The sequence below is a fragment of the Gopherus evgoodei genome, chromosome 9, assembly GCF_007399415.2.
Source record: "Gopherus evgoodei ecotype Sinaloan lineage chromosome 9, rGopEvg1_v1.p, whole genome shotgun sequence".
Classification (NCBI taxonomy): Eukaryota; Metazoa; Chordata; order Testudines; family Testudinidae; genus Gopherus; species Gopherus evgoodei.
Window position 1 is genome coordinate 59,129,369 of NC_044330.1, and position 27,436 is coordinate 59,156,804.

Consider the following 27,436-nt stretch of genomic DNA (forward strand, 5'->3'; position numbering starts at 1 on the left):
CAAGAATGACCTTGACTGGGTCACTGCAGACTACATGGCTCTGGGAAGAAGGATAAAGGAGTTTGAGGCGCAAGTCATGTTCTCATCCATCCTCCCTGTTGAAGGAAAAGGCCCAGTTAGGGATCGTCAAATTGTGGTGGTAAATGCATGGTTACATAGATGGTGTCAGAGAGAGGGCTTTGGATTCCTTGACCATGGGATATTGTTCCAGGAAGAAGGATTGCTAGGAAGAGATGGGATTCACCTAACAAAAAGAGGGAAGAATATCTTGGCAGGCAGGCTTGCTGACCTAGTGAGGAGAGCTTTAAACTAGGTTCATGGGGGGAGGGTGACCTAAGCCCTGACGTAAGTGGGGAGGAAACACAAGGAGGCCCTCCTGATTCATCCTGAGAAAGCAAGGCAATTGGCTAGTTATCTTAGGTGCCTGTACATGAACGTAAGAAACCTGGGGAAAAAAGCAGGAAGAATTGGAAGTCCTTGCACAGTCAAAGAACTATGATGTGATTGGAATAACAGAGACTTAGTGGGGTAGCTCACATGACTGGAGCACTGTCATGGATGGGAATAAACTGTTCAGGATAGTGACAGGACAGGCAGAGGACAAAAGGTGGAGGAGTTGCACTGTATGTAAGAGAGTGGTATGATTGCTCAGAGCTCCATTATGAAACTGGAAAAATGCCTGTTGAGAGCCTTGGGTTAAGTTTAGAAGCGAGAGCAACAAGGGTGATGTCATGGTGGGCATGTCCTATAGACCACTGGACCAGGAGGATGAGGTGGACAAGGCTTTCTTCAGACAATTAACTGAAGTTTCCAGAACACAGGTCCTGGTTTTAATGGGGAACCTCAATCATCCTCACATCTTCTGGGAGAGCGATACAGCAGTGCACGGACAATCCAGGACATTTTTGGAGAGAGTTGGGGACAACTTCCTGGTGCAACTACTGGAAGAACCTTGACCTCCTCTTGACCTGCTGCTTACAAACAGGGAAGAATTGGTAAAGGAAGTAGAAGTGAGTGGGAAGCAGTGACCATGAGATGGTTGAGTTCAGGATTCTCACAAAAGGAAGAAGGGAGAGTAGCAAAATATGAACCCTGGACTTCAGAAAAGCAGACTTAGACTCTCTTAGGGAACTGATGGACAGGATCCCCTGGCACGTTAATATGAGGGGGAAAGGAGTCCTGGAAAACTGGATGTATTTTAAAGAAGCCTTTTTGAGGGCGCAGGAACAAACCATCCCGACGTGCAGAAAGAATAGCAAATATGGCAGGCGACCAGCTTGGCCTAACTGTGGATTCTTCAGAGATCTTAAACACAAAAAGGAAGCTTACAAGAAGTGGAAACTTGATCAGATGATTAGGGAGGAGTACAAAAATATTGCTCGAACATGCAGGGATGTAATCAGGAAGGCCAAAATATAGCTGGAGTTGCAGCTAGCAAGGGATGTGAAGGGTAACCAGAAGGGTTTCATCAGGTATGTAAGCAACAAGAAAAAGGTCAGGGAAAGTGTGGGACCCTTTGTGAATGAGGGAGGCAACCTAGTGACACGTGATGTAGAAAAAGCTGAAGTACTCAATGCTTTTTTTGCCTTGGTCTTCACAGATAATGTCAGCTCCCACACTGCTGTCCTGGGCAACACAGTATGGGGAGGAGGTGAGCAACCCTCCGTGGTGAAAGAACAGATTAAGGACTATTTAGGAAAGCTGGACATGCACAAATCCATGGGTCCAGATCTAATGCATCAGAGGGTATTAGCTGATGCGATTGCAGAGCCATCGGCCATTATCTTTGAAAACTCATGGTGATCGGGGGAGGTCTCGAACCACTGGAAAAAGGCAAATATAGTGCCCATCTTTAAAAAAGAGAAGAAGGAGAACCTGGAGAACTACAGACCAGTCAGCCTCACCTCAGTCCCTGGAAAAATCATGGACCAGGTCCTCAAGGAAACCATTTTGAAGCACTGGAGGAGAGGAAGGTGATCAGGAATGGTCAGCATGGATTCATCAAGGGCAAGTCATGCCTGACCAACCTGATTGCCTTCTGTGATGAAATAATTGGAAATGGTGGACGCGATATATCTGGACTTTAGTAAAGCTTTTGATAAGGTCTCCCACAGTATTCTTGCCAGCAAGTTAAAAAAGTATGGATTGGATGAATGGACTATAAAGTGAATTGAAAGCTGGCTAGATTGCCAGGGTCAGTGGATAGTGATCAATGGCTTGATGTCTAGTTGGCAGCCGGTATCAAGCGGAGTGCCCAGGGATCAGTCCTAGGGCCTGTTTTGTTCAATATCTTCATTAATGATCTGGATGATGGGTTAGATTGCACCCTCAGCAAGTTCACGGATGACACTAAGCTGGAGGGAGAGGTAGATACACTGGAGTGTAGGGATAGGGTCTAGAGTGACCTAGACAAATTGGAGGATTGGTCCAAAACAAATCTGATGAGGTTCAACAAGGACAAGTGCAGAGTCCTGCACGTAGGATGGAAGAATCCCATGCACCGCTACAGACTGGGGACCGACTGGCTAAGCAGCATTTCTGAAGAAAAGGACGTGGGGATTACAATGGATGAGAAGTTGGATATGAGTCAGCAGTGTGCACTTGTTGCCAAGAAGGCTAATGGCACATTGGGCTGCATTAGTAGGAGCATTGCCAGCAGATCAAGGAAAGTGATTATATCCTTCTATTCAGCACTTATGAGGCCACATTTGGAATATTGCATCCAGTTTTGGTTCCCCAACTACAGAAGGGATGTGGTCAAATTGGAGAGTCCAGCTGAAGGCAACGAAAATAACTAAGGGGCTTGGGCACTTGACTTACAAGGAGAGGCTGAGGGAACTGGGCTTGTTTAGTCTGCAGAAGAGAAGAGTGAGGGGGGATTTGATAGCAGCCTTCAACTACCTGAATGGGGATTCCAAAGAGGATGCAGCTCGGCTGTTCTCAGTGGTGGCAGATGACAGAACAAGGGGCAAGGGTCTCAAGTTGCAGTGGAGGAGGTTGGGGTTGGATATTAGGAAACACTATTTCACTAGGAGGGTGATGAAGCACTGGAATGGGTTACCTAGGGAGGTGGTGGAATCTCCATGCTTAGAAGTTTTTAAGGCCCAGCTTGACAAAGCCCTGGCTGGGATGATTTATTTAATGGTGTTCCTGCTTTGACCAGGGGGTTGGATTAGACAGGGCCGATGTAACTACTAGGCAAACGAGGCAGCTGCCTAGGGTGCCAAGATTTTGGAGTGCCAAAAAGCAGTGCCCCCCAATTTTTTTTTACATTCCCTGCACAGGGGTTGGCCATGGCTGGGCCAGGGCAGGGTTTGCCTTGAGGTGCTCAAAGGACACTGTGCAGGGAGCAGGTTACGCTCACAGCTCCAGCGGGGTGGCCAGGTGTGCGGGGGGAACCTGGGGCTGACTCTGGTTGCTTCCAGCCATTACCTGCTTTCTGCTTTTTCCTGGGCTCCAGCTGGTGGGAACCAGGCCCCCCATGCCCCTCAGTGATGCCTGCAGGCTAAGTCAGCACCTGCGGAGCCCGGTCGTACCTGCTGGCTGGCCCCGCACCTCGAGACCCAGCAGTGGCCAGCGGTTGCAGTCACCATGGAACCCGCCCCACAGGCAGTGCTTCTCTCTCCCCATAGACCCTTCCCCCTGCAACCCACCCGCAGCTCTCCCCTCTCCACCCAGACCCTGCCCTTGGGCACCCACCCCGCACCGCTCCACTCTCCCCACAGAGCCGGCCCTCAGACACCTGCCCTTCAGGCAGCGCTCCACTCTCCACCCAGACCCTGCCCTAGGGCACCTGACCCACCACCCTCCCCTCTCCCCCAGACCCTGCTATCAGGCACCCAACCTGCAGCACTCCCCTCTCCCCCCAGACCCTTCCCCCTGGAACCCGTCCCACAGGCAGCGCTCCCCTCTCCCCTCAGACCCTTCCCCCTGCAGCCCACCCCGCAGCGCTCCCCCCACCCCCCAGACCCTTCCCCCTGCAACCCACCCCGCAGCACTCCCCTCTCCACCCAAACCCTTCCACCTTCAACCTGCCCTGCAGCGCTCCCCTCTCCCCCAGACCCTGCCCTCGGGCACCCGCCCCACAGCGCTCCCCTCTCCCCACGGAGCCTTCCCTCAGGCACCCGTCCCACAGCACTCCTCTCTCTCCCCAGACCCTGCCCTCAGGAACTCACCCCTCAGCACTTCCCTCTCCACCCACAGAATCTGCCCCATAGCACCTATCTCTGTGGGTGTCCTCTGCAACCGTGGGCCCCGCCACCTCCCTCTGCCATGCCCCACATCACAGCCCTCCTGCATCCCCCCTGCCAGCCCAGAGCCATCTCCTCCCCGAGCCCCTGAGATCTGTGCTCTGATCCTCAAAACAGCCCTTTCCAGTTCCATGGGAGGCGGGGCAGGAGGGACTCTAGCCACGTGCAGGAGACTCAGGGCCATTTATTTTCATTAAATATGTAGACTAAATAATGAAATTAACAAATTTTCAAGCTAAATGTGTATTAATTCTAATGAACAATGCCACATTATGCAGTATTCATTTTTGAAAGTTTATAATAAGTGATGCTCCGGGGGTAGAGGAGGCGCAAGGTGAAAGTTTTGCCTAGGGTGCAAAATATCCTTGCACCGGCCCTGGGACTAGATGACTTCCTGAGATCTCTTCCAACCTTAATGTTCTATGATTCTATGAATGGCATAGTCGTAAATTGGAAGAGGCCAAACAATGTGGTGAAGACCGTCTTCTCCCAGGAAGCCAGAGTCAGGGGAATTAGCCAGCATCCCTGTGTTAGATCGAGAGTAGATGTGAACTTGGCATTCCCCAACTATTCCAGTATCTATCTACCCATGACATAGGATATGCATCTGTCACGGAGTCCCCGGGCGATGCTCTGGAACTGCTCCCCACCAAGCCAGTCAGGACTTTGGGGAGCCTCCTCTCCCTTGGAGCAGACTTGTTCAGGGCAAGAAGCTCACACGTCTTCACCTCCTGGGTCTCTCCTTGGAGCATCAGCATCCTCTGCCCCTCCGTGCGCTTCCCACAGCGAGCCTGCCCCACCAGGGTCCTGGGGAAGCCACAGGGTCCTGCACCCCCACTTTGCAGTCAGATGTGACTCTTAGCCAGCCAGTAAAACAGAGGTTTATTCGATGACAGGAACAGGGTCTAAAACAGAGCTTGTAGATACAGCGAACCGGACCCCTCAGCTGGGTCCATTCTGGGGGGCAGTGAGCCAGACCCCTCACATCTGCCCTTCACTCCTTGACCCCAGCCAGCTCCAGACTAACAACCCCTCCCAGCCCCTCCTCTCTCCTCAGCCCCTTTCCCGGGCCAGGAGGTCACCTAATCTCTTTGTCTCCAACACCTTCAGCTGGCACCTTTGCAGAGGAGGGGCCCAGGCCATCAGTTGCTAAGAGACAGAGTGTCAGGCATTTAGATGCACTGGCCCTTTGCTCTGCCAGATACTTAAGAACTGCCTAGGGTACACTGAGGCACCAACACAGTATTCAGATAAAACATTAAGAACTTTCCCAGTTCGTCACATCTCTCCCCCCTTCGAGACCGAACTGAGCGAGGTCACTCCAGCCAGTGACCTGGGGAAGTTTGAACCCACCAACATTCCTATGGATGCCCCAGCATCTCTCCCATTCCTTGGTGTGAGTTACACCAGGACAGTCCAGTCTCACGCCCTCCCTTAGGTCGAGTGTGCTTGATGGCACTTGCAGGACGCAGGTGAGAAGGTTTATGCGGCTTGAACCCTTTTGCTATCCCCAATACCCCTGGGGTTCAAACTGGGACGGGGTCTTCTCCCAGCACTCTGGGCTGCAATTCGGGCTCTCTTGGTTAAGAGCCCCCATCTTGGCCTTTGCCAGCTCTGGGCTTGGGCAGCCGCTTCCCACTTTGTGGCCCAGACACAACACCTCTGCCTTCCCCCCTTACACTTTCCAGCTTTTACCGTCAGTCCCACCTCCTTGATGCAGCCCAGCCCCCTCTTCACCTGGGACACCTGTTCCTCCCAGGTCTGGCTAAAGATGCACATGTTATCAGTGTCTGCCAGGGCCAAGTTCTCCATCGCCCTCTGCTTATCTAGAATCTCCCCAGGCCTAGGCATGGGGTGGGCATTGGACACTGTGATGGCTTTAAGCTTCTGATAGCCCCCATAAAACCAGATCTTCCTGTCTCCCTTGGGGATCAGCCCCATGGGTGAGGCCCATGGGCTGTAAAACGGCTGGATCCCATCTAAAGCCAGCATGTTCCTGACCTCTCTCTCCAGGATCTGGGTTGCTTTCCCAGTGACTCTGAATGGGGAACACCTGATGGGGAGATTGGCTCCCACCTCAGGGGAGATCCCCCCGGGGGTCTTCCCCCTTCTCCATCCAATCCTCCCTCTTCAGGTCCAGGGGTCCCCTCACTCTCCTCCCATCCAGTAGCTCAAACGGGAAGAACCCTGTGGATTCCTGGCGTACCACCAGCTGCCTCCCGATTCCCCCCAGTTCTAATTCCCCTTGGAGAGCCCATTCCCGGTACAGGAATCCCTTCTCCTGCAGGACTCTGTCCCTGCAGCCTTTCCCAAGGGGGTTTGCAGTGCTGTGGCCAGCAAGTTCCCTCAGCTTCTCCAAGGAGGGATCCCTCTGCAGCTCGGTCTGGGATTCACCTGTTGGGGCAGGGAGTGGGAACTGCTCTCTCTCGCTGTCTGGGCCTGAGGTCACAGCGCCCCTGAGCCCTGTCCCTGGTAGCTCCCTCCCTGCTGTGTAATCACTTCCCAGCAGCACGTCTGGACAAGGCAAACCTGTTTGGCAGCTGACCTGCCCTGCCTGGGTGTCCCCCCACTCAGCTGGGGTCTCAGCTCCCCCCATGCTCAGCGCTGCCCTTGCTGTCCCAGTGGGGGCAGGCAGTGAGCTCTCTGCTCTGGTCACAGCATCAGAGCCAGCATGAGCCCCCTCTCCAGTGTGCAGGGGCGCGGGGAGCATCTCTCCCTTCCACTCAGCCCCAGGGGGCTGGTTACAGGTAGGGAGGTATCCTGAGCCCAGCAGCCCCTCCCTCCTGCCAGCCAGGTCATTTGCATTTTCACTGACCATTTCCATCCTAGCCAATTGGTTCCCTGGATTTGAATTCAAACCCGCTGCCATTACAGGAGTGGAGCCTGGATCCTGTCCCATGAGGAGACAATCACCCCCCAACAGGGCCTCCCAGCCGATATCCTGGAGAACCCCAACTACCAGCCAACCCAACCCCTCCTGGGTCTGCACAGGGATCTGGGCCATAGGCAGGGCGAGGGCTTCACCCCAGGGAACTTCACCCAGGTCCCACAGTCCCTCAGCATCTGCGGCTGCACCACCACAGTTCCCTCTGTCCCAGGGTCTCGCCCCCACAGGCGTGTTTCCCCACTGACCCCTAGGCAGCCCCCTATGTCTCTCCGCTCCACCATCGCCAATCCATGCTGCTGCTGCTTCTTCTGCAGCTTTTCCCTGGGCTCTTGCTCTCTCTCACGGTCCTCTCGCTCTCTCGGGCTCTGCTCCAATCCCATCCGTCTCCGATCCCCTGACGGGGAACCCGATCGTGAAGACTCTTGTCTGGCTGGGGACCAGACTCTCGGGGATGTCTGGCTGCTGCTCCAGCTGCTCCCAGATCCTCTTGTAGCCCCACTCTGGGCCAGGAATCTGCTCCTCAGAGCTGTCCTCCTCCTCCAACTGCACGATTAACTGTGCCTTGGTGAACTTCCCCATGCGTAACCCTCTCTTTGTGCATAGGATCACAATGTCCTTCTTAAGGAGATGGTGATAGGCCATCACCTCACCGTTCCCAAGTGGCTCCAGCCTCACAGGCCTGTGTGCTCTTGGCTCCCCCATGGTTTCCAGGAAGAACCCCTGGTGTGCCAGCCCTTCTCGTGATCACCACCTCTTTGCCAGGGTCGAGCTGCAGACTCCTCCGCCCCTGGGACTGCTCCTGCAATCCCCAGGGGAACCCTACTACTGCAAAAATCCTTATCTCTCCCAGGGTCGAGTGGCAAGCTCCTCCGCCCCTGAGACTGCTCGCTGCAGTCCTCAGGGGGACCCCATTATTCCAACAGTCCTTCTCACTGGTCACACACTCCCAGAGGTTAACTGCCCCCTGAAACCATCCCTCTCTGAGCCTTCAGCATGCCTGGTCCTCATTATCCCTCTTTTGTTTTACTGATCCCCAGTCACTTACTGCAAGAAGTGCCATTCACGGGGTGCAGTACATCCCACCGCTGCCACCAGTTGTCACGGAGTCCCCAGGCGATGCTCTGGAACTGCTCCCCACCAAGCCAGTCAGGACTTTGGGGAGCCTCCTCTCCCTTGGAGCAGACTTGTTCAGGGCAAGAAGCTCACACGTCTTCACCTCCTGGGTCTCTCCTTGGAGCATCAGCATCCTCTGCCCTTCCGTGCGCTTCCCACAGTGAGCCTGCCCCACTGGGGTCCTGGGGAAGCCACAGGGTCCGGCACCCCCACTTTGCAGTCAGATGTGACTCTTAGCCAGCCAGTAAAACAGAGGTTTATTCGATGACAGGAACAGGGTCTAAAACAGAGCTTGTAGATACAGCGAACCGGACCCCTCAGCCGGGTCCATTCTGGGGGGCAGTGAGCCAGACCCCTCACATCTGCCCTTCACTCCTTGACCCCAGCCAGCTCCAGATTAACAACCCCTCCCAGCCCCTCCTCTCTCCTCAGCCCCTTTCCCGGGCCAGGAGGTCACCTGATCCCTTTGTCTCCAACACCTTCAGCTGGCACCTTTGCAGAGGAGGGGCCCAGGCCATCAGTTGCTAAGAGACAGAGTGTCAGGCATTTAGGTGCACTGGCCCTTTGCCCTGCCAGATACTTAAGAACTGCCTAGGGTACACTGAGGCACCAACACAGTATTCAGATAAAACATTAAGAACTTTCCCAGTTCGTCACAGCAACAAACCAGGAGATTACGTTTATTTTCCAAAAGTCTATGCAGAACCTCGTGGATGATAGGATTTCTCCACTCACTATGGGATTCTTCCATGACCCCCAAGGCTAGCATTGCCTCAACTTCTTCCTTGATGATCCCCCACATCTTCCAGGCCAACAGCTGGTGATGATCTCGCACCCTCTGTCCTGGACTGGTAGCTATGTGATGGTATGCCATCTTTGTAGATCCAGGGCAGGGTGATAGAACGGCCAGAAAGGACTGGGTCAGTCATTGCAGTTTTTACCGTTGTTCCTCATTGAGCTCCTAGCTGATGGTGATGTTGTTGCACCAGGGGGATTCAACATGCCTGGCCCTAATTCAGGGTCAGCCATGTAAGCAATTAGCATGCCCTCCTGGGCCCTCCAGGCCTTTAAGGGGTTGATGTGGTACACTCTGGTATTGTGTTACCATCCAGGCAACTGAACCTCATAATCTACCGGTCCCAACCTTTGGACCACTTCAAATGGCCCCTGCCATTTGACTAACAGTTTGGACTCAAGTGCGGGGAATAACAACAAGACACAATCACCGGGTTTGAAAATCCAAGACGGGTGCCCTGGTTGTATCTGTGCTCCTGGGTCTGTTGGCTTTCATTCAATTTTCATGGGCAAACTCTCCAAGCCTCTTCAGGCATTTTCACAATTGTAATATATATGGAACTAACCTCATGACTTGTGTTCTTCCCAGGTCTCTCGAAGGAAGTCCAGTGTCACAGGTCATCTTCCACGAATTTATGGAGCATTGATTTCATAGAATCATAGAATATCAGGGCTGGAAGGGACCTCAGGAGGTCATCTAGTCCAACCCCCTGCTCAAAGTAGGACCAATCCACAACTAAATCATCCCAGTCAGGGCTTTATCAAACCTCATCTTAAAAACCTCTAAGGATGGATATTCCACCACCTCCCTAGATAACCCATTCCAGTGCTTCACCACCCTTCTACTGAAAAAGTTTTTACTAATATCCAACCTAAACCTCCCCCAATGTTACTTGAGACCATTACTCCTTGTTTTGTCATCTGCTCCCACTTAGAACAGTCTAGATCCATCCTCTTTGGAACCCCCTTTCAGGTAGTTGAAAGCAGCTGTCAAATCCCTCCTCATTCTTCTCTTCTGCACTAAACAATCCCAGTTCCCTCAGCCTCTCCTCATAAGTCATGTGCTCCAGCCTACTAATCATTTTCGTTGCCCACCGCTGGACTCTTCGTTGTCCCATTAAGCCTCTCAACTAAGCCATCGGTCTGGGGATGGTAGACAGAAGTCTTCAGAGCCTGGACATTTAGTAGCTGGCACAGCTTTGCCATTAGCTGAGATGAAAAGATGGCACCTTCCTCTGTTAGTATCTGTCTTGGTTGGTATCCCAACTGGGGCAAACATTTCCAAGAGCTCCTTTGCTATGGCAGTTGCAGTCGTTGAATGCAAGGGGACTGCCTCGGGGTATTGGGTTGCGTAGTTTACCACCACCAATATGTAGTGGAGCCCTGAACTGCTTTTCTCTAAGGGCCCAGTTAGGTCCATGCATATCCTCTCAAATGGCACTCTACCATTGGGAGTGGGATATGGGGTGCCTTGGGTATTCTTTTGGGACTGACCCATTGGCACTTTGGGCAGGAGGCACAGAAGTCACTCACTTTCTTATGGATGCTGGGCCAGAAAAACCTGAGGACCACCTGGTGTAGGGTCTTCTCTCGCCCAGGTGTCCAGCCCAGGGCACCAAGTGAGCCAACCGCAGCAAGTCATGCCAGTACTTATGTGGCACCAGCAGTTATTGTATCACTTCTTGGGTTTGTGGGTCCTTGGTCATCCAGTACAGGAGTGCATTATGGATCTTGAAGCAGGGTCCTTGGGGTGTCCATGGGTTGGCATCCCCTTTCTCCTCGATTGGGGTCAATTGCTCCCATGTGCGACTCAGAGCCAGACCTTCCCTTTGCTCTCTCAGGAAGTCCCGATCAGTCATCAGCCATTCCCGCTTTGCTTCCAGTGTCTCCCCTCCCACAGGGTATGGTCTGGGGCTTTCTGTGGGGCAGGAGAGTCTCTCCTCTCATCCTTCTTTCTTTTGGCCTAGGAGTCCCCTTTCCCATGGCCTTTGGTTTGTTTCTGCTGGTGGCTGGCACCCTCATTCTTGCATGACTTCCCCAAATCAGCACCAGTCATAACCTAGGACTGTGGGATATGCCAGTTTTTTGGCCAGGCTGACGTGGCATTTCTCTTCATGACCGCCCACTGTTAGCTTTACCTTAGTGGTGGGATACAGTTGTACGTCCCTGTGGATGCACTGGAGATATATTGGGGCCTCTGTCTGATCCACTGACTTCACCAGATCAGCTCATATGAGGCTCTAGCTGCAACCCAAGTCAATAAGACCAGATACTGGGGTGCCATTGACCTACATAGGGACAATCAGCTTCAGTGAGCCTCTTTGTTGGGCCTGAGAACCTGCTACCCAGACCTGTCCATAATTGCTGTCCATGAAAGGATGGTCACGTCTGACATGTCCCTCCTGGTTGTATTCGTAACCCTTCAATATGTCTGCCTCAGAGTAATGTGGCACTGGACCCAAGCCACCGACTGGGGCCTCTTCTCCTCGGGGTCTCACCTTAGGTGTCCGCGTAACTCCTGGATGGGAGGTTGACCCTCATGCCGCCAGCCTACTCTGAGGTCCTTCTTCCTCTGATTTGGTCTGTCTCTCGCTTGGGTCCCTCCTGGCTTAGGATCTAGAAGTCCGAGTCCCTCTGCGGCAGCTAACCTTCCATCAAGGACACTGTCTCAGAGAGAGCCCCCAGTCGATGTCAGTGAATCCATTCTTTCCCCTCCAGTGGGAGGATGTGTGTAAACTGTTCCAGGATGATAGCCTCTGCCACTTGAGGCCTGGTCAAATTCTTAGGTTCCAATGACCTGCACAGCCCAAGGTCACACTCCTGGGGAATACCTCTTCCATCAAAACCACTAATTGAATGTTTTGGGGCTCTCCCTGGTGTGGTCTAAGATGGCGGCCTTCACTTTGGCATAATTTAGGGCTTCTATAGGGTCTACATTCCAGTAGACCATTTGTGCAGGTCTGGTTAAGTATGGGGCTACTAGAGTAACCCAGTGCTCTGGAGCCACTCAAATGGCGACCCACTCAAATGTGACCAAGAAGGCCTCTGGGTCCCATTTTCGCCAACCTCACTAGCAACCCAGTAAGAGCATTCTCCAAACTCTGGCTCATCCCAGCACGTCTGGGTGGTCCCCTCAGTTGCAGGAGTGCCGCCATCTGCTGAACTAGCCATTTTTGCTGGGATTGGTATTGTGCAACTAGCTCCCTAATCAGCTACTGCTGCTGCTCTTGGTGATGGGCCATCTGTTGTTGTTGGGTGGACATTTGCTGTAGCAGCTGAGTTTGTTGTTTTTGTTGCTGGGTAGCGTGCTGCTGCTGGTTTTCCAGCATCCATTTTAATATCTTGTCTGTATCCATGGTGTCTGTGGGGATCTCTCATGTAGCTCTCCTTGGGTTAGTCCTCTTAGCAGGACCCAACTGGTGCCTGCGGTCTCCACCAAGTGTGATGGGGACCCTACATGTACAGCTGGGGCACCCCTGTCGGTCTAGTGTGGGATTGGTTCACCCTGTCGTCAGGCTTCCCCATTAAGTGGATGATTTCGGCCAAGTGGGTCTTGGCACCCAGCGAGGTCACTTAAATGACTAGTTCATGGTCTTTGGGTGGACAAAACAAACAACTAGTCTGAAGCCCCTCAGTCTCCTGGCTGAGGCGGGCAGTAGGACTTGGTGAATTAGCACCCTGGCCAGGGCAAAATACCAATCAGTCTATGGCCCCTGGGTGGAGCGAAAAAACAGCTGTAGGCTTTACTTCCCTCTAGGCTGGGACATAAAGCAGGCAGTAGCCTCCTCAGCAGGCAGTGGCTTGGCTTCCCCGGCTGTCTCTGCCATTGGCAAGTCACCTGGATTGTAGTCTGTATCTTCCAGCTCTACCACCAGGAGCATTGCAGGAACCATTAGTGTATGTCCTTCTTCCTCTCTTGCCCACCCCAACTGGGCTGGGCTGCCTCCTTTTATCTGACTTCTCCACCTGGACCATGTGCAGCAGGGTAAAGGGGGCATAGCCGCCTGGCCCAAAATTATTGATCTGCCCCTGGTGTCCTAGTGCAGGGTTGTTACAGGCTGTCACACACTGAACCAAAAGAACTACAACTATTAGCCCCACTGACAGATCATGTGCTCCTCTGTAAGATGCAGCCTCTTCAAGCCCCACTTGGGACTGCAAGTGTCTCTGTAGGGAATGGAGAAGGTTCTTTGTTGCTTTCTGCTTTGTGTAGCCATGCAAGGGTCAGACACAATGGCCCGTGACAAGCAGAAGCTATGTCCATCCCTGGAGTGATGTTCCACAGTTTCACCATGAAACAGATTCTGTCAAAATAGAATTTTCCCCTTGCTGCTGTTAAATTTCAGTGGCTCACCCAAAAAACCCACAAGTAGGGTGACCAGATATCCCGATTTTATAGGGACAGTCCTGATTTTTGGGTCTTTTTCTTATATAGGCTTCTATTACCTCCCACCCCCCTCCTGATTTTTCACACTTGCTGTCTGGTCACCCTACCCACAAGACCAACAGAAAGACTGGATTATTGACAGGATGTGCTAATTAAACCCAAACAGTTAAACTCCCACAATTCCCTGCCTCCCATTGTACTTTTCCTTCAGGCCTGGCTTTCCTTAAACTCTCCTTTTATTCATGGGAAGGTTTCAGACTTGATGAATTAATACCACCTGGGATAATCACTGTTGATCTAATGAGGGTTTCACTGTGGAAGCAGCAAACATGTAAGAGTTTCATATGGAAATGTTTGCTGGGTACTTATTTATTTCCATAAAATGTTAATATGTAGCCAGAGATATGCATTTGCATCATGGGTTGGCACAGCAGGGAAATATTTGCTTTTGGCAGCACGTGTTTCCTTTGGATCACTCTGAATGCACAGTGTAAGAGTATATAGCATGTATCACTCGTATAGTGCAAGGCAGAGTTTAGACCCTCGCAAGTACCATGTAGGTATAGATTTTTTTTGTCCATTTGGCATTTTATTACTAAAGATAATTAGTATCAGGTACCATTGAGTCCGCCTGCTCCACCAGGCTGGGCTCCCTTATACTGTCCTGCTGAGACAGTCCCTCAAGCCTCCTCTAGCACACACACAGATAGGGACACACCCAGCTGCAGAAAGACACAGACACTGAAATCAGTACTGCATGGGAAGACTTTCAGCTAAGGAATTGCACAGCACTCAAGCGCACTCCCCCTCTGGAGAGTAAGCCCAAAATTGTATTGTCTTGTGCTGCACAGAGAACTGTACAGCGTAAGCTCATTGAAATTCATCCTGTCCCTCAATGTGGAGAGAGATATGCATGGCTTTTTCCCTCCCTGCCCCAGTTATGACTTACACAAACTGAGTTTAAAACAAAAACAAGTTTATTAAATAGAAGAGGTAGATGTTAAGTGATTATAAGGGATAGCCAACAGATCAGAGCAGATTACCTTAGTAAATAAACAAAAACCACAAACTGAGTTTAATATGCTAGATAGATAGGATATGAATTAGCAAATTCTCACCCTAAGTGATAAACAGGCTGGCAGACTCTTAAGGCACATGCTGCCTTGGCTTTCTCAGGTTTTCATACACAGGCTAAAGATTGTAGCCTGGGACCATCACTTCCCACAGTTCAGTCCTCATCCCTCAGGTGTTTCCAGGTGTGTTGTTGCAGAGAGAGTGAGGTCCCATCATGATGTCATTGTCCCCCTTTTACATCTTCTTCTCACATGCTGGAAAGTTCTTGCTGTCACCTGGGTCTAACAGTTCCCATTGTGTAGTGCTATCTGTGAGAGGTTTCTGTTGTACATAGTTCCTGGGGTAATCCTTGTGCTTGTTTGCATTTCCTCAATAAGCCATTAACATTGTTTGGCCTTTCTACTGTTATACGTGAAAGGCCGCTTGTGGGTTCTTTCAATCTTACAACGTTTCAGGAACACATACATAGCCAAACTTCATAACTTTACATATGACAATAACATATACAACCCAACAAGATTCCAATGTCTAGCAGATCAAGTCTTTTCGAATGATACCTCACAAGATATACTTTGTACAAAACATATCCTAATTACAAGACAGTGGTGAATATTGGGGTGTCAGGTCATGTGGTGAATATTGCAGTGTCACGTTGTCACATCCAAGATGGAATCTTAACCTTAATGATGAATAACAGAGGTGTGGGTTCTTACATCAGGCTAAGAGCTGATATAAGACCTGCACAATTTGTGGAGCACAAGAAGATGTTTTACTGGTCCTACAGGAACTATGCTGCATGTTCTTCAGTGCCATCTATTGGCACCTTATCTAGTAACTACACATACACAAACCTCTTACAACAATAAGCATCAAACTTGTGGGTGTTTATCATTGGTGGTGCATATAATAGGTCAGGGGAGGCTACCGGACTCCCAGTTATGGGGTTTGGAGGTGAAGTTTTTGCTTTGTTATGCCCCATGCAGAGTCCAGGGCAGTTGAGGAACTGGTATGTGCTATTCAGCTTCCTGGGTTCATCAATAATCTTACTGGACTCCAGAGAGATTACTGAAGAACCCAGGAAACTGAATAGTCTCAGAACCTGCATGGGGTATATCAAAAGTGTCTCCAAAGAGACACTTTTCCCCGGGGTGGCTTGGATCTGGAGAGGGAGGGGAAGGGAGGCATGGCTGCAGTTGGCCCGAGGCACCTCCAGGAAGGTGAAGGATCACTCAGGGCTTTGGCCGGCCCAGGGCTCCTCTGGCTGGGTGGGGGGGTGGGCGCTCTGGGCTGTGGCTGGCCCAGGGTTCCTGTGTCTGGGGATGGAGGAGAGCGTTCAAGGCTTCTCCAGGCGGAGGGGGTGTGGCGCCAGCCATGGGTAGAGGGGCAGAGATCTCGGGGCTCTAGACCTAGGGAGAGGCAGAAGGGGCAGAGACAGGGGCCAGCCTTCCGAAAGGGGGATTCCACCTGTCGCCCGTGGTGTTTATCCAAACTCTGGGACATTTTGAGCTCTGTCCATCAGGTTATTAACCTCCCTGTCTGACCGCACCTACTGCGTCTGTGATCAGATAGTTTGTAATGGAAGGTCTTGAGTGATTGACTCTGTGTGTGTTTGAAAAGTGTGAATTGGGAGTGCGTTGTTACAGGTGGGCCTTGAGTGGTTGATTGGAGAGAAGGCTTTGAGCTGGGGCAACTGCTTTGAGCCAGCAGCTTTATAAAAAAGCAGCCAGCTGTGAACCAAGTAAGCTGTAAACACAGAAGCCAACAATAGCGTGTTCACTCTTGCAGCGATATTTCGAGCGGTGCACACTGGGATACTCAGGAGATCATCTAGTCCAACCTCCTGCTCAAAACAGGACCACACTAACTAAATCATCTCAGCCAGTCCTTTGTCAAGTCGGACCCTAAAAACCTCTAAGAAAGGAGATTCTCCCACCTCCCTAGGTAACCCATTCCAGTGCTTCACCACCCTCCTAATGAAATAGTTTTTCCTAATATCCAACCCATAGACCTATCCCATTGCAACTTGAGCCTATTGCTCCTTGTTCTGTCATCTGCCACCACTGAGAACAGCCTAATTCCATCCTCTTTGGAACCCCCTTCAGGTAGTTAAAGGCTGCTATCAAATCCCCCCTCACACTTCCCTTCTGCAGACTAAACAAGTCCAGTTCCCTCAGCCTCTCCTCATAAGTCACGTGCTCGAGCCCCCTAAAAATTTTTTTTGCCCTCCGCTGGACTCTCTCCAATTTGACCACATCCCTTCTGTAGTGGGGGTACCAAAACTGGACACAATATTCCAGATGTGGCCTCACCAGTGCCGAATAGAGGGGAATAATCACTTCCCTCGATCTGCTGGCAATGTTCCTACTAATGCAGCCCAATATGCTGTTAGCCTTCTTGGCAACAAGGACACACTGCTGACTCATATCCAGCTTCTTGTCCATTGTAATCCCTAGTCCTTTTCTGCAGAACTGCCGCTTAGCCAGTCAGTTCCCAGCCTGTAGCATTGTTTGGGATTCTTCTGTCCTAAATGCAGGACTCCGCACTTCTCCTTTTTGAACCTCAGATTTCTTTTGGTCCAATGTCTAGGTCACTCTAGACCCTATCTCTAGTCTCCAGTGAATCTACTTTTCCCCCCAGCTAAGTGTCATCCATGAACTTGCTGACAGTGCAATCTATCCCGTCATCCAGATCATTAATGAAGACGTTGAACAAAACCAGCCATAGAACTGACCCCTGCGACACTCCACTTGATACCAGCTGCCAACTAGACAGTGAGCAGTTGATCACTACACATTGAGCTCAACAATCTAGCCAGCTTCCTATCCACCTTATAGTCCATTCAGCCAGTCCATACTTCTTTAATTTGCTGGCAAGAATACTGTCGGAGACCGTATCAAAAGCTTTGCTAAAGTCACGGTAAGTCAACTTGCCACTCACAGGGTCCTGAGCTCAGACCCAGTAGAGCAGGAAGGTGCTGGATTGCCCTACCTGGTCACCACACTCCCCCCGCCCAGGTAACGGCCCACTCCCTTGAGCAGCTGCCAGGCCAAATGCCCCTACTGAAGAAGGCCATTATACTGACTCTGTCCATTGGGCCACACGGCTCTGAAAGAGGGCAGTTAGACTGACTCTGGCCATTGACCACATCAGCTATACAGGCTCTAGTCACTAGGCCACACAGCCCAGCTGAACAGGTAACCCTACCAACTCTGGCTGCTAGGCCACACAGCCCTACAGAAGTGGGTAGTTATACTGACTCTGGCCATTAGGCCACACAGCCCCGAGAGAGGGCAGCCCTACTGACTATTGCCACTAGGCCAGATAACCTTGCCAAGCCAGGTGGCCACACTGACTCCGACCACTAGGCCATGCTACCTCAAGATAAGGCGTGGTCATAAAGATGCAGCCGCAGGGCAGTAAATACCCTCTCCCTGCCCCAAGAGGGGATGGGGTGTGCTTACCCCACAACACCCCACCAGAGTATTTCTGTGTGTAGCTAACTACTAGGAGTAGTGCAAAGTTGTGTATAACCCACACCTCACACACACTCCTTAAAGAAGGACCTAGAGGTCACAGACGCTATCTCATAGGTGATGAACCAGCATGAATAATCTGGCAAAGGGCTTCTGAATGATGCCATCAAGGATGAATCCAAAGTCACACCTTGGAAAGTTCAAATGCAGTGTCATTCTCTTGCTAGTTGAGCATGGTAAGGATCCAGAGAAAAACCCTACACCCTAGGAGCAGAACTAGAAAAGCCTTTGCCCTGGCATGGATAGGGTATGAGTGGTATAGATGGACATCAACAATGTACTGGACAGATAGAGATGGACAGGAGCAGAGCTGAAGAGGCTATTGCACCACAATGGGACTGACAATGTCAGGGAGGGAGGGAGGGAGGAAGGGAGGGATGGATGGACGCTGTGCTGAAGGGTCTTCCTCCTGCAATTGGCTGAAATGGCTGACAAGGTGGATGGACACAAGCCTTGCTGAAGAGGCTTCTCTGGGCTGTGAGATGACAATATCTGAGATGCATGGACAGGAGCAGTGCTGAGGAGACTTTTGCCTTCAAGTAGGTTTAGAAAGGCTGATATGGATATTGTTACAGAGGGGCAGGAGCTGTGTTGGAGAGGCCTTTGCCTTGCAGAAGGCTGACAATGGATGGCATGAGATGCTGAGCTATTACCAAGCCTATAAAATAAATGTTTTTTCTGCCTGTCGCCGCTCTGGATAGTTATTCCCAGAATTCCTGTCTCTCTGAAAATAGCAGAATCAAGAATACATTTCAGAATCAATACCTTTGGTGTATGTCTACACTGCAGCAAGTCTCAGAACCAGTGTCAGCTGACTCAGGCCTTGTGCTAAGAGGCTAAAAACAGCAGTGTAGACATTCCTGCTTGGACTAGAGCTCAAGATCTGAGACTCTTCCCTTCACTGGGTTTCACAGCATTATCATGCTTGTGAGACCAGGGTCCAGCAATTGTAAACCAGGTTTACCATGTGTGAGCTTGGAACCACTGAGTCCAAAAGCTCATGTCCCACAGACATGGGTTTACAATGCAGTGTAGCCATACTCTGATTGGCTGGCTCTAGGCACAAGAGGCCAATCAATTGGCTGGTCAACTATTCAGAAGACAGACAGATAGTACCATATGGGACATGAAACATTTGATAATAACATGAGAGGACTTCATGTTTCTAAAATTAAACTGTCTCTTGATCAAGAAAACTATTTACACAGCTGCTGCAGCTGTAGCTAGGATTCCAACCATGTGCACACAGACTGACTTCCTGGTGCCCCTACAAACTCTTTTTTCGTTCAACCAGTGCTCCTCCCACTAAGGTCCTTGCAAATGAATCATTAAGGTTGGAAGAGACCTCTGGAGGTCATCTAGTCCAATGGTGGTGATAGATGGATGGTTAGATGGTGATAGATGGATGGATGGATAACTATGCATGGCAACTATAGTTTGCTTTTTTATTTTAAGCTATCAGCAGCTGGAGTGAGAGTTTGATAGTCAGGAACTCAAACAATTTTGCCTTCATAAAGGCTACAGTGGCAGTCAATCAATTAAGCTTTGTAAGATTAAATCTAAATAGGAGTCTACTTAATTTTAATAATTGAATGATTTTAGCTGATTAAGTGTCTGATCAAGTAGTTGGTTGATTTGCATGTCCATCAACTACTTGGTCAGATGTCATATCAGGAAATACCAGGTATGACATACCAGATGTCATACCAGGAAATACCTCTTCCAGGCTGGCAATACATCTAGGAAATAACCAAAGTGTTTAATACCAGGGCGCATGTGTAAGACTTGTTTTTATCAGTGTGGTGCTACTGGGTGCACATTTGTCATGCTGGCAGGCTCTAGTTCAGACAGAAATTATTTCAAGAAAGTTCTCTGCCCTGTTGGGTAGGAAGACAGGCTAGATGATCACAGTGGTCCCTTCTGGCCTTGGAATCGCTGAATCTATGTATTTAACTAAAGCTCACAAATGCACTGCAGTTGGATCTGCTGCCTTTTTTGATTAGGGAAATGGAGTAAAAGCCTGCTTGGGGTTTGAACTTACAACCCTGGGTTTAACAGGCCACTGCGCAAACCACTGAGCTATCCCTCCTCAAAGCAGGACCAACATCAACTGACATACTAACCAAGGCTTTGTCAAGTTGGGCCTTAAAAACCTATAAGAATGGAGATTCCACCATCTCCCTAGGTAACCCATTCCAGTGCTTCATAGACTCTAGGACTGGAAGGGACCTCGAGAGGTCATCGAGTCCAGTCCCCTGCCCTCATGGCAGGACCAAATACTGTCTAGACCATCCCTAATAGACATTTATCTAACCTACTCTTAAATATCTCCAGAGATGGAGATTCCACAACTTCTCTAGGCAATCTATTCCAGCGTTTAACTACCCTGACAGTTAGGAACATTTTCCTAATGTCCAACCTAAATCTCCCTTGCTGCAGTTTAAGCCCATTGCTTCTTGTTCTATCATTGGAGGCTAAGGTGAACAAGTTTTCTCCCTCCTCCTGATGACACCTTTTAGATACCTGAAAACTGCTATCATGTCCCCTCTCAGTCTTCTCTTTTCCAAACTAAACAAACCCAATTCCTTCAGCCTTCCTTCATAGGTCATGTTCTCAAGACCTTTAATCATTCTTATTGCTCTTCTCTGGACCCTCTCCAATTTCTCCACATCTTTCTTGAAATGCGGTTCCCAGAACTGGACACAATACTCCAGTTGAGGCCTAACCAGTGCAGAGTAAAGCGGAAGAATGACTTCTCGTGTCTTGTTTACAACACACCTGTTAATGCATCCCAGAATCACTTTTGCTTTTTTTGCAACAGTATCACACGGTTGACTCACATTAAGCTTGTGGTCCACTATGACCCCTAGATCTGTTTCTGCCATACTCCTTCCTAGACAGTCTCTTCCCATTCTGTATGTGTGAAACTGATTGTTCCTTCCTAAGTGGAGCACTTTGCATTTATCTTTATTGAACTTCATCCTGTTTACCTCAGACCATTTCTCCAATTTGTCCAGATCATTTTGAATTTTGACCCTGTCCTCCAAAGCAGTTGCAATCCCTCCCAGTTTCGTATCATCCGCAAACTTAATAAGCGTACTTTCTATGCCAACATCTAAATCGTTGATGAAGATATTGAACAGAGCCGGTCCCAAAACAGACCCCTGCGGAACCCCACTTGTTATACCTTTCCAGCAGGATTGGGAGCCATTAATAACTACTCTCTGAGTACGGTTATCCAGCCAGTTATGCACCCACCTTATAGTAGCCCCATCTAAATTGTACTTTCCTAGTTTATCTATAAGAATATCATGCGAGACCGTATCAAATGCCTTACTAAAGTCTAGGTATATCACATCCACCGCTTCTCCCTTATCCACAAGGCTCATTATCCTATCAAAGAATGCTATCAGATTAGTTTGACACGATTTGTTCTTTACAAATTCATGCTGGCTATTCCCTATCACCTTACCACCTTCCAAGTGTTTGCAGATGATTTCTTTAACTACCTGCTCCGTTATCTTCCCTGGCACAGAAGTTAAACTAACTGGTCTGTAGTTTCCTGGGTTGTTTTTATTTCCCTTTTTATAGATGGGCACTATATTTGCCCCCTTCCAGTCTTCTGGAATCTCCCCCGTCTCCCATGATTTCCCAAAGATAACAGCTAGAGGCTCAGATACCTCCTCTATTAACTCCTTGAGTATTCTAGGATGCATTTCATCAGGCCCTGGTGACTTGCAGGCATCTAACTTTTCTAAGTGATTTTTCACTTGCTCTTTTTTTATTTCATCTTCTAAATCTACCCTCTTCCCGTAAGCATTCATTATATTAGACATTCCTTCAGACTTCTCAGTGAAGACCGAAACAAAGAAGTCATTAAGCATCTCTGCCATTTCCAAGTCTCCCGTTACTGTTTCCCCCTCCTTACTGAGCAGTGGGCCTACCCTGTCCTTGGTCTTCATCATGCTGCTAGTGAAATAGTGTTTCCTAATATCCAACCTAGACCTCCCCAATAATATTTCTGCATTACGAAGGAGGGACGAGTTGGTGATGGCAGCTCATGCAAGCATACTTGAGCTAGCTTTTGTCTAGCTAGCTTGGGTACCAAGAGCAGTGAAGACCTGGCAGGGTGGACAAGGATGCCTGAGACCCTGGGTAATTACTGAGGTGCCTAATCCATGCTACTGCAGTAGCATCTTCATTGCTACTGGTAGCATGGCTTTGTCCTCACGTGCTGCAGTCACACCTCCATGTGCAGAGTAGACATGCCGTCAGATAGACAGTGATCAGGGCTCCATTTGTCTTAACTAAACAGCAAAGCTGGCTGACTCACCACAGAGCTGGGAGCCTCGAAGCACTAGTCCAAAGACCCAAACCTCCATTTCTTTAAGATCGAGCATGAAAAGAAATGAAAGCCAAATGTAATACCACACATGAGTTAGTTATGGGTGGAAGACCTGGATGGTCTTCTGCCTCTAGTTACTGAGGCACAACCTACTCTTACTGCTGCTCTAGCAGATGTAGAGATCTGACACTGAAGCTTTCTAGGGTTGCTGTATACACAGAGCTGCCAGTCTCTCTGGGATAAGGCCAGAGAGGCTGTCCTGAGTCTTACCTTCATGAAGAGTATTTTGCACATTCCTAAGGACAGGGACAACTTACAAAAGGAGGCTAGTCCCTCTTCCTGGGTGGGTTCTCTTCCCCTTCTCCTCAAAGTACATCAAAGCCTTATGCCATTTCTTTAAAAAATCCATGGGGCCAAATTCCAGGGCTGCCCAGAGGACTCAGGGGGCCTGGGGCAAAGCAATTTTGGGGGGCCCTTCCATGAAAAAAAGTTGCAATACTATAAATACTATATTCTCGTGGGGGGCCCTGCGGGGCCCAGGGCCTGGGGCAAATTGCCCCACTTGCCTCCCCAACCCCCCCTCCTGGGCGGCTTTGCCAAATTCTGTGGGTGACTCCACTGAATTTGGCTTATGTGTCAGAATTTCTTCTCAGGCTTTATGAAAAAACAGGAGGGAAAATTGGGGATTTATTTAGTCCAGATCTATAGTTGGGTGAATGGTGTGGTAAGGAAGGCGGATTCTGAAAAAATTTAAAAAAAAATGCTGATCAGCTCTAGGTTTGTTTTTGTTTGTTTTTCTTTCCAGTCATCTGCACAGTAATTCATTCTAGTGCCACAGAAACACCATCAGGTCCACTCGGCTCTTCCTCCAAGGAGAGTCCTCTATGGTATATACAAAGAGAATTCCCTTCTCTAGTCAGTCAGCAGAAAGAGAAACTTCTGCTATATTCAACTTCTGAAAGTGAACAGTGCCAAAATTGGCTAGAACTAAGGGCACTGAGCATTTGGGGATAGTGAAAGTGGATAGCTCTGAAGGGTTTAGTGAGCTGGCTGAAGCAGAAAATCAGAAGAGGGCAATGTGATTGGCCTGCTAAATGTGAATCTGTTGCTGAATCTTCTGTTTCTTGACTGGAGAGAGGAAGAGCAGCCAGAAGGAGAAAGCTCTGTGGTGGAAATGTAATGAATTTTTCACCATTTCTTTTCGGTCCCCCATTTCCCACTTTTTGCCTCCCACTAGACTTGTATAGATGATGACAATAAAAATCACTATTTGTTTGACTGCAGGTTGTGTGATCTGCAGCTAGACACACAGCTGGACATACAGATAAGCATCCATGAAGCTAGTGTACAGGTGAGTGCTGCAAGCAGGAAGTTCTGAAGAATCTCGGTACTGGCAGGAAATCCCTCCTTTCTTCAGCAAATCCCACGGTGTCTTGTACTGTGCATCTGGTAAGAAAACCGGGCTCTGGGGTTTGCCCTACCTGGGCATCCCCTTATTGGCTCTGTGGTGCTCTCCCTTTCCTGTAGGGACTCCTCTATGGTCAAACAGCAAGTCAATGATAAGACTTAAAAACAGAACTCAAGAATTCTCTGTCCTCTGCACTAACCACTAGGAATGCCTTCCCTGAGATTAGCAGGGGCATGCTGCAGGTTAGGAATGAGGAACACTGAGCAAGCTGTGGAGTCCTGAGATAAGAATGGCAGGGATGCCCCAGGTCAAAACTCAGTGGTCCTGTGGAGCAGACCAGACTGAGAGAAATGGGACTGCATTGGCAGAGCAGCTTGGAGGGAGCACTGCACGTCAGACAAGAGTCACTGGCCAACGTGACATGCATTAGAGCCTCTTCTCTCTCCCCCTGGCTGTAAGTCTGACTTGTCCACGAAGTACCAAAAGTTAATGAACTTGTCCAAAGTTTATAGAAAATCCCACTGTCAGGCATGGCAGCCTGTTTCCCTTTAGTTCACACAGTGAGCAGCCCTGTCTGTGCGTATTCACCGTACAGCGTGGATGCATTAAAATATTCAGCAAAGCCAGGCTGGGAGCTGAGAGTGCGTGTCAGAAAGGTACAAAAGAGCAACACCTACTGCCTTGATGGCAGCACTTGGGGTTAATTTGGGTAACGGATGGAAGTAGGAATTTTGCCAATAGGAGAGGAAGTCAAGAGTTTTCCTGGTCACTATCTTGGGCATTAGTTATTGATAATTGTATTTGTACAGCTGTAATGCTTAGGAGGTCCAGTCATGGAGAAGGTCCCCAATATTGGCAGTGTGACAGTCTGTGTTCACAGTGTGACAGTGTGACAGCAGCCAGTTCTGAATTGGCGGAAGAAATTTCATCTTTTTTACTGAACATGGGGGGCAGGGGGTGACAAGCCAATCAAGACTTGAAGACAGATTCTGAACCTGCAGTCACTGGTGTAAATCAGGAGTCTCTCCATAGAAAGCAATAGGCTCGATTCTAAAGGTGATTCTACATAGCAAGCAATGGTCAAGGTTCTCCTGATGGCTTAAACCCTGAGTAGCTGAATCAGAGTCAATATTCAGTATTTATTCCAGTATAACTGAGGCCTAAATCAGGTCCCTGATTTCTGCATATGATCATAAATCTTGCCTGTTTGAAAGCGGACCTTTTACAGGTCTTTGATTATGGTCAAAACAACATAATGCCTTGGAACTGCACTTGGAATTTAGTTAGGCTGCAGAGTGCACTGGCTTCTTTGCAAAGGGACTGCCTAATTGCCCAGTTTAGTAAGAACAGTTTGCTGCTGTTTAGCACCTTTCTATCTGAAGGACCCCAAAGTTCTGTACACACTTAACAAACCAACACACCAGCCAGATGCTTTCCTGTGCCTTTTAAGAAGCTGAGCTAGGACAAAGAGCCCTGGTACTCAATGCCTGAACTAAGGGCCCTGGAGGCACCTGGTCTCATTCTGTTCTTGCCTGGGTGTAAATAAGAAGTAATTGTTGAATTCACTGTGATGCTGCTGTAAGAGAATCAGGCCCCCTATGCACAAAGCTTTCAAAGGCCCCCAGAAGAGTGTGGGGAGAGGTTCCCCAACAGCAGCTTTAAAAAATTGCTGCCAGCTATATTATTTGGCAGTGGGAGAAGTAGTATCATAGTGCCCAAAGACCTCAGCCAGGCTCAGGAACACGTGCTTTGTGATGTTACAGGTACATACACTGGACCAGTCCCTGCTCGGAGGATCTGACAGCCCAATTAAAGAGAATGTGCCACAAATGGGAAGAGCCTGGTGGGTTTTCCTAAAGTATCCAAGACTTCCAATGAGACTGGTTCCCTTAAGGTCATGGAGGAACTTTGCAGTGCTAAGAATACGCAGTTGTGGGCAGGGAAAAAGAGTTTGTCTCAATGAGGGATTGCTGCCCCAAACTCTCTGCACTAGCACAATCCCCCCACTATAGATGTGCTGCACCAGTGTCAAAATGCAACTGACTCCGCTTTCCTGCCAGGAAACGTGGCTGAGGGCGTTCGCAGTGGTGGAACTACATCCCTCCTGCAGGCAAGCCCACAGCTTTATGCTTTCAAGGCATTTTAAAAACACACTTGTTGGCAGTTTGTCCACAGGGTGCATGGAGAGCTTCAGCCCTGATCCCATCTTCTCCCTGCCCAGATTCACTGCCCTGGGGCTGCTAGTTCTGCCTGCATTTCTCCCTGGGGGTCTGGGGCCTGACTCAAAGCCCTGAGAAGTCAATTAAAAGTGTTCATTGACTTCAATAAGCTTTGACTCAAGTTCTCTGAGAGGTCTCCTATGTGCTTGCCCAGTGCTGTGCAGCTGGGCTGGAGTAGCTGAAACTGAGCCACACAGATAGCAGGAACTCATCAGCCTGCACTTGCTAAACTGCATGCTCTGGCCCAGATATGTCACTGCCCAATCATTGAAGTCAATGGAGCGTCTTCTGCACCAAGATCCAACACAGCAGGAAAAGGGGAAACTGGCTGGCCCAGAAAACAGTGGTGTCTTCACTCCACCTATTAGCTGGGTGAAGACTCATGGTGCCCTAGGCATGCCTGATTTAGGATCCACTGTGGCTCCACCCCATGACCCACCACCCCGCTCACTTGTGGGGGGAGGGACTTGATCCTCCAGAGAAGCAGGGTGGGATCCCTTTTACTTCTTGAGAAGTTGCAGGAAAGGTCTACCTCCTCTTGGGAGCAACATTAGTGGCAGCAAAGTCCCCTGTTTTCCCCCAGAGAGACAGAAAAGGACCTCATTACTTACCCCTGGATGCTGGGGTCAGTAATAGGGGCACCATCTGATTGAATTTTTGGACTGGGCCCACTGCTTCCTTCTCCTCCTGCTGTTCAGGAAATCAATTGTCTGATGGGATGGGGTTGGCAGAGTGGGGATTTGAGTTCACATCCCTTTGATAGCCTGAGGCATCGCCCCATCTCAGAGCTTTTGTCTCAGGCTGTTCGCAGACTCAGGTAGGGGTTGGGTCATGAGTTCATGCTTTTCCTTCCAAACATGTGAACTAGAAACTTACTTTAAAAAGAATGAAAGCTGAGATTTTGATAGCCACTGTCATATGACTGCAGTAATTGGGGTCCTCAGGAAGAGCTATATATTCCCAGGTTTTAAAGGCTTTTAAGCCATGCTGCACTCAACTTTGAAGCACCTAAATCTCATTTTCAAAATGAATTTAATTCTTAAATCACTTTTGAAATGAAACTTGGGCTCTTAAATCAGTTAGGCATTGCAACACTGAGAACAGCAATACCTAAATGCCTTTAAAAATCTGGGCCAGAGTGCCTTAATCCAGTTTTAGTTCATGTTTTATGTATCACATGCTGGGTGATAACATGAGAAGACTCCAGGTTTCTACAACTGTCTCTTTATTAGGAGAGCTATTTGCAGAGGTGCTGCAACAGCAGTTAACATTCCAACCATGTGCACACAGACTGAGTGCCTGGTGCCTTCTCCAAACTCTTCCCTCCTGCAACCTGGCCTCCTCTCTCCAAGTTCCTCACAGGTTGCTACTGCTCTCACCAAAGATGGAAGAGCACGGACCTGTAGCAAGCTTTAGGGTTTCCTT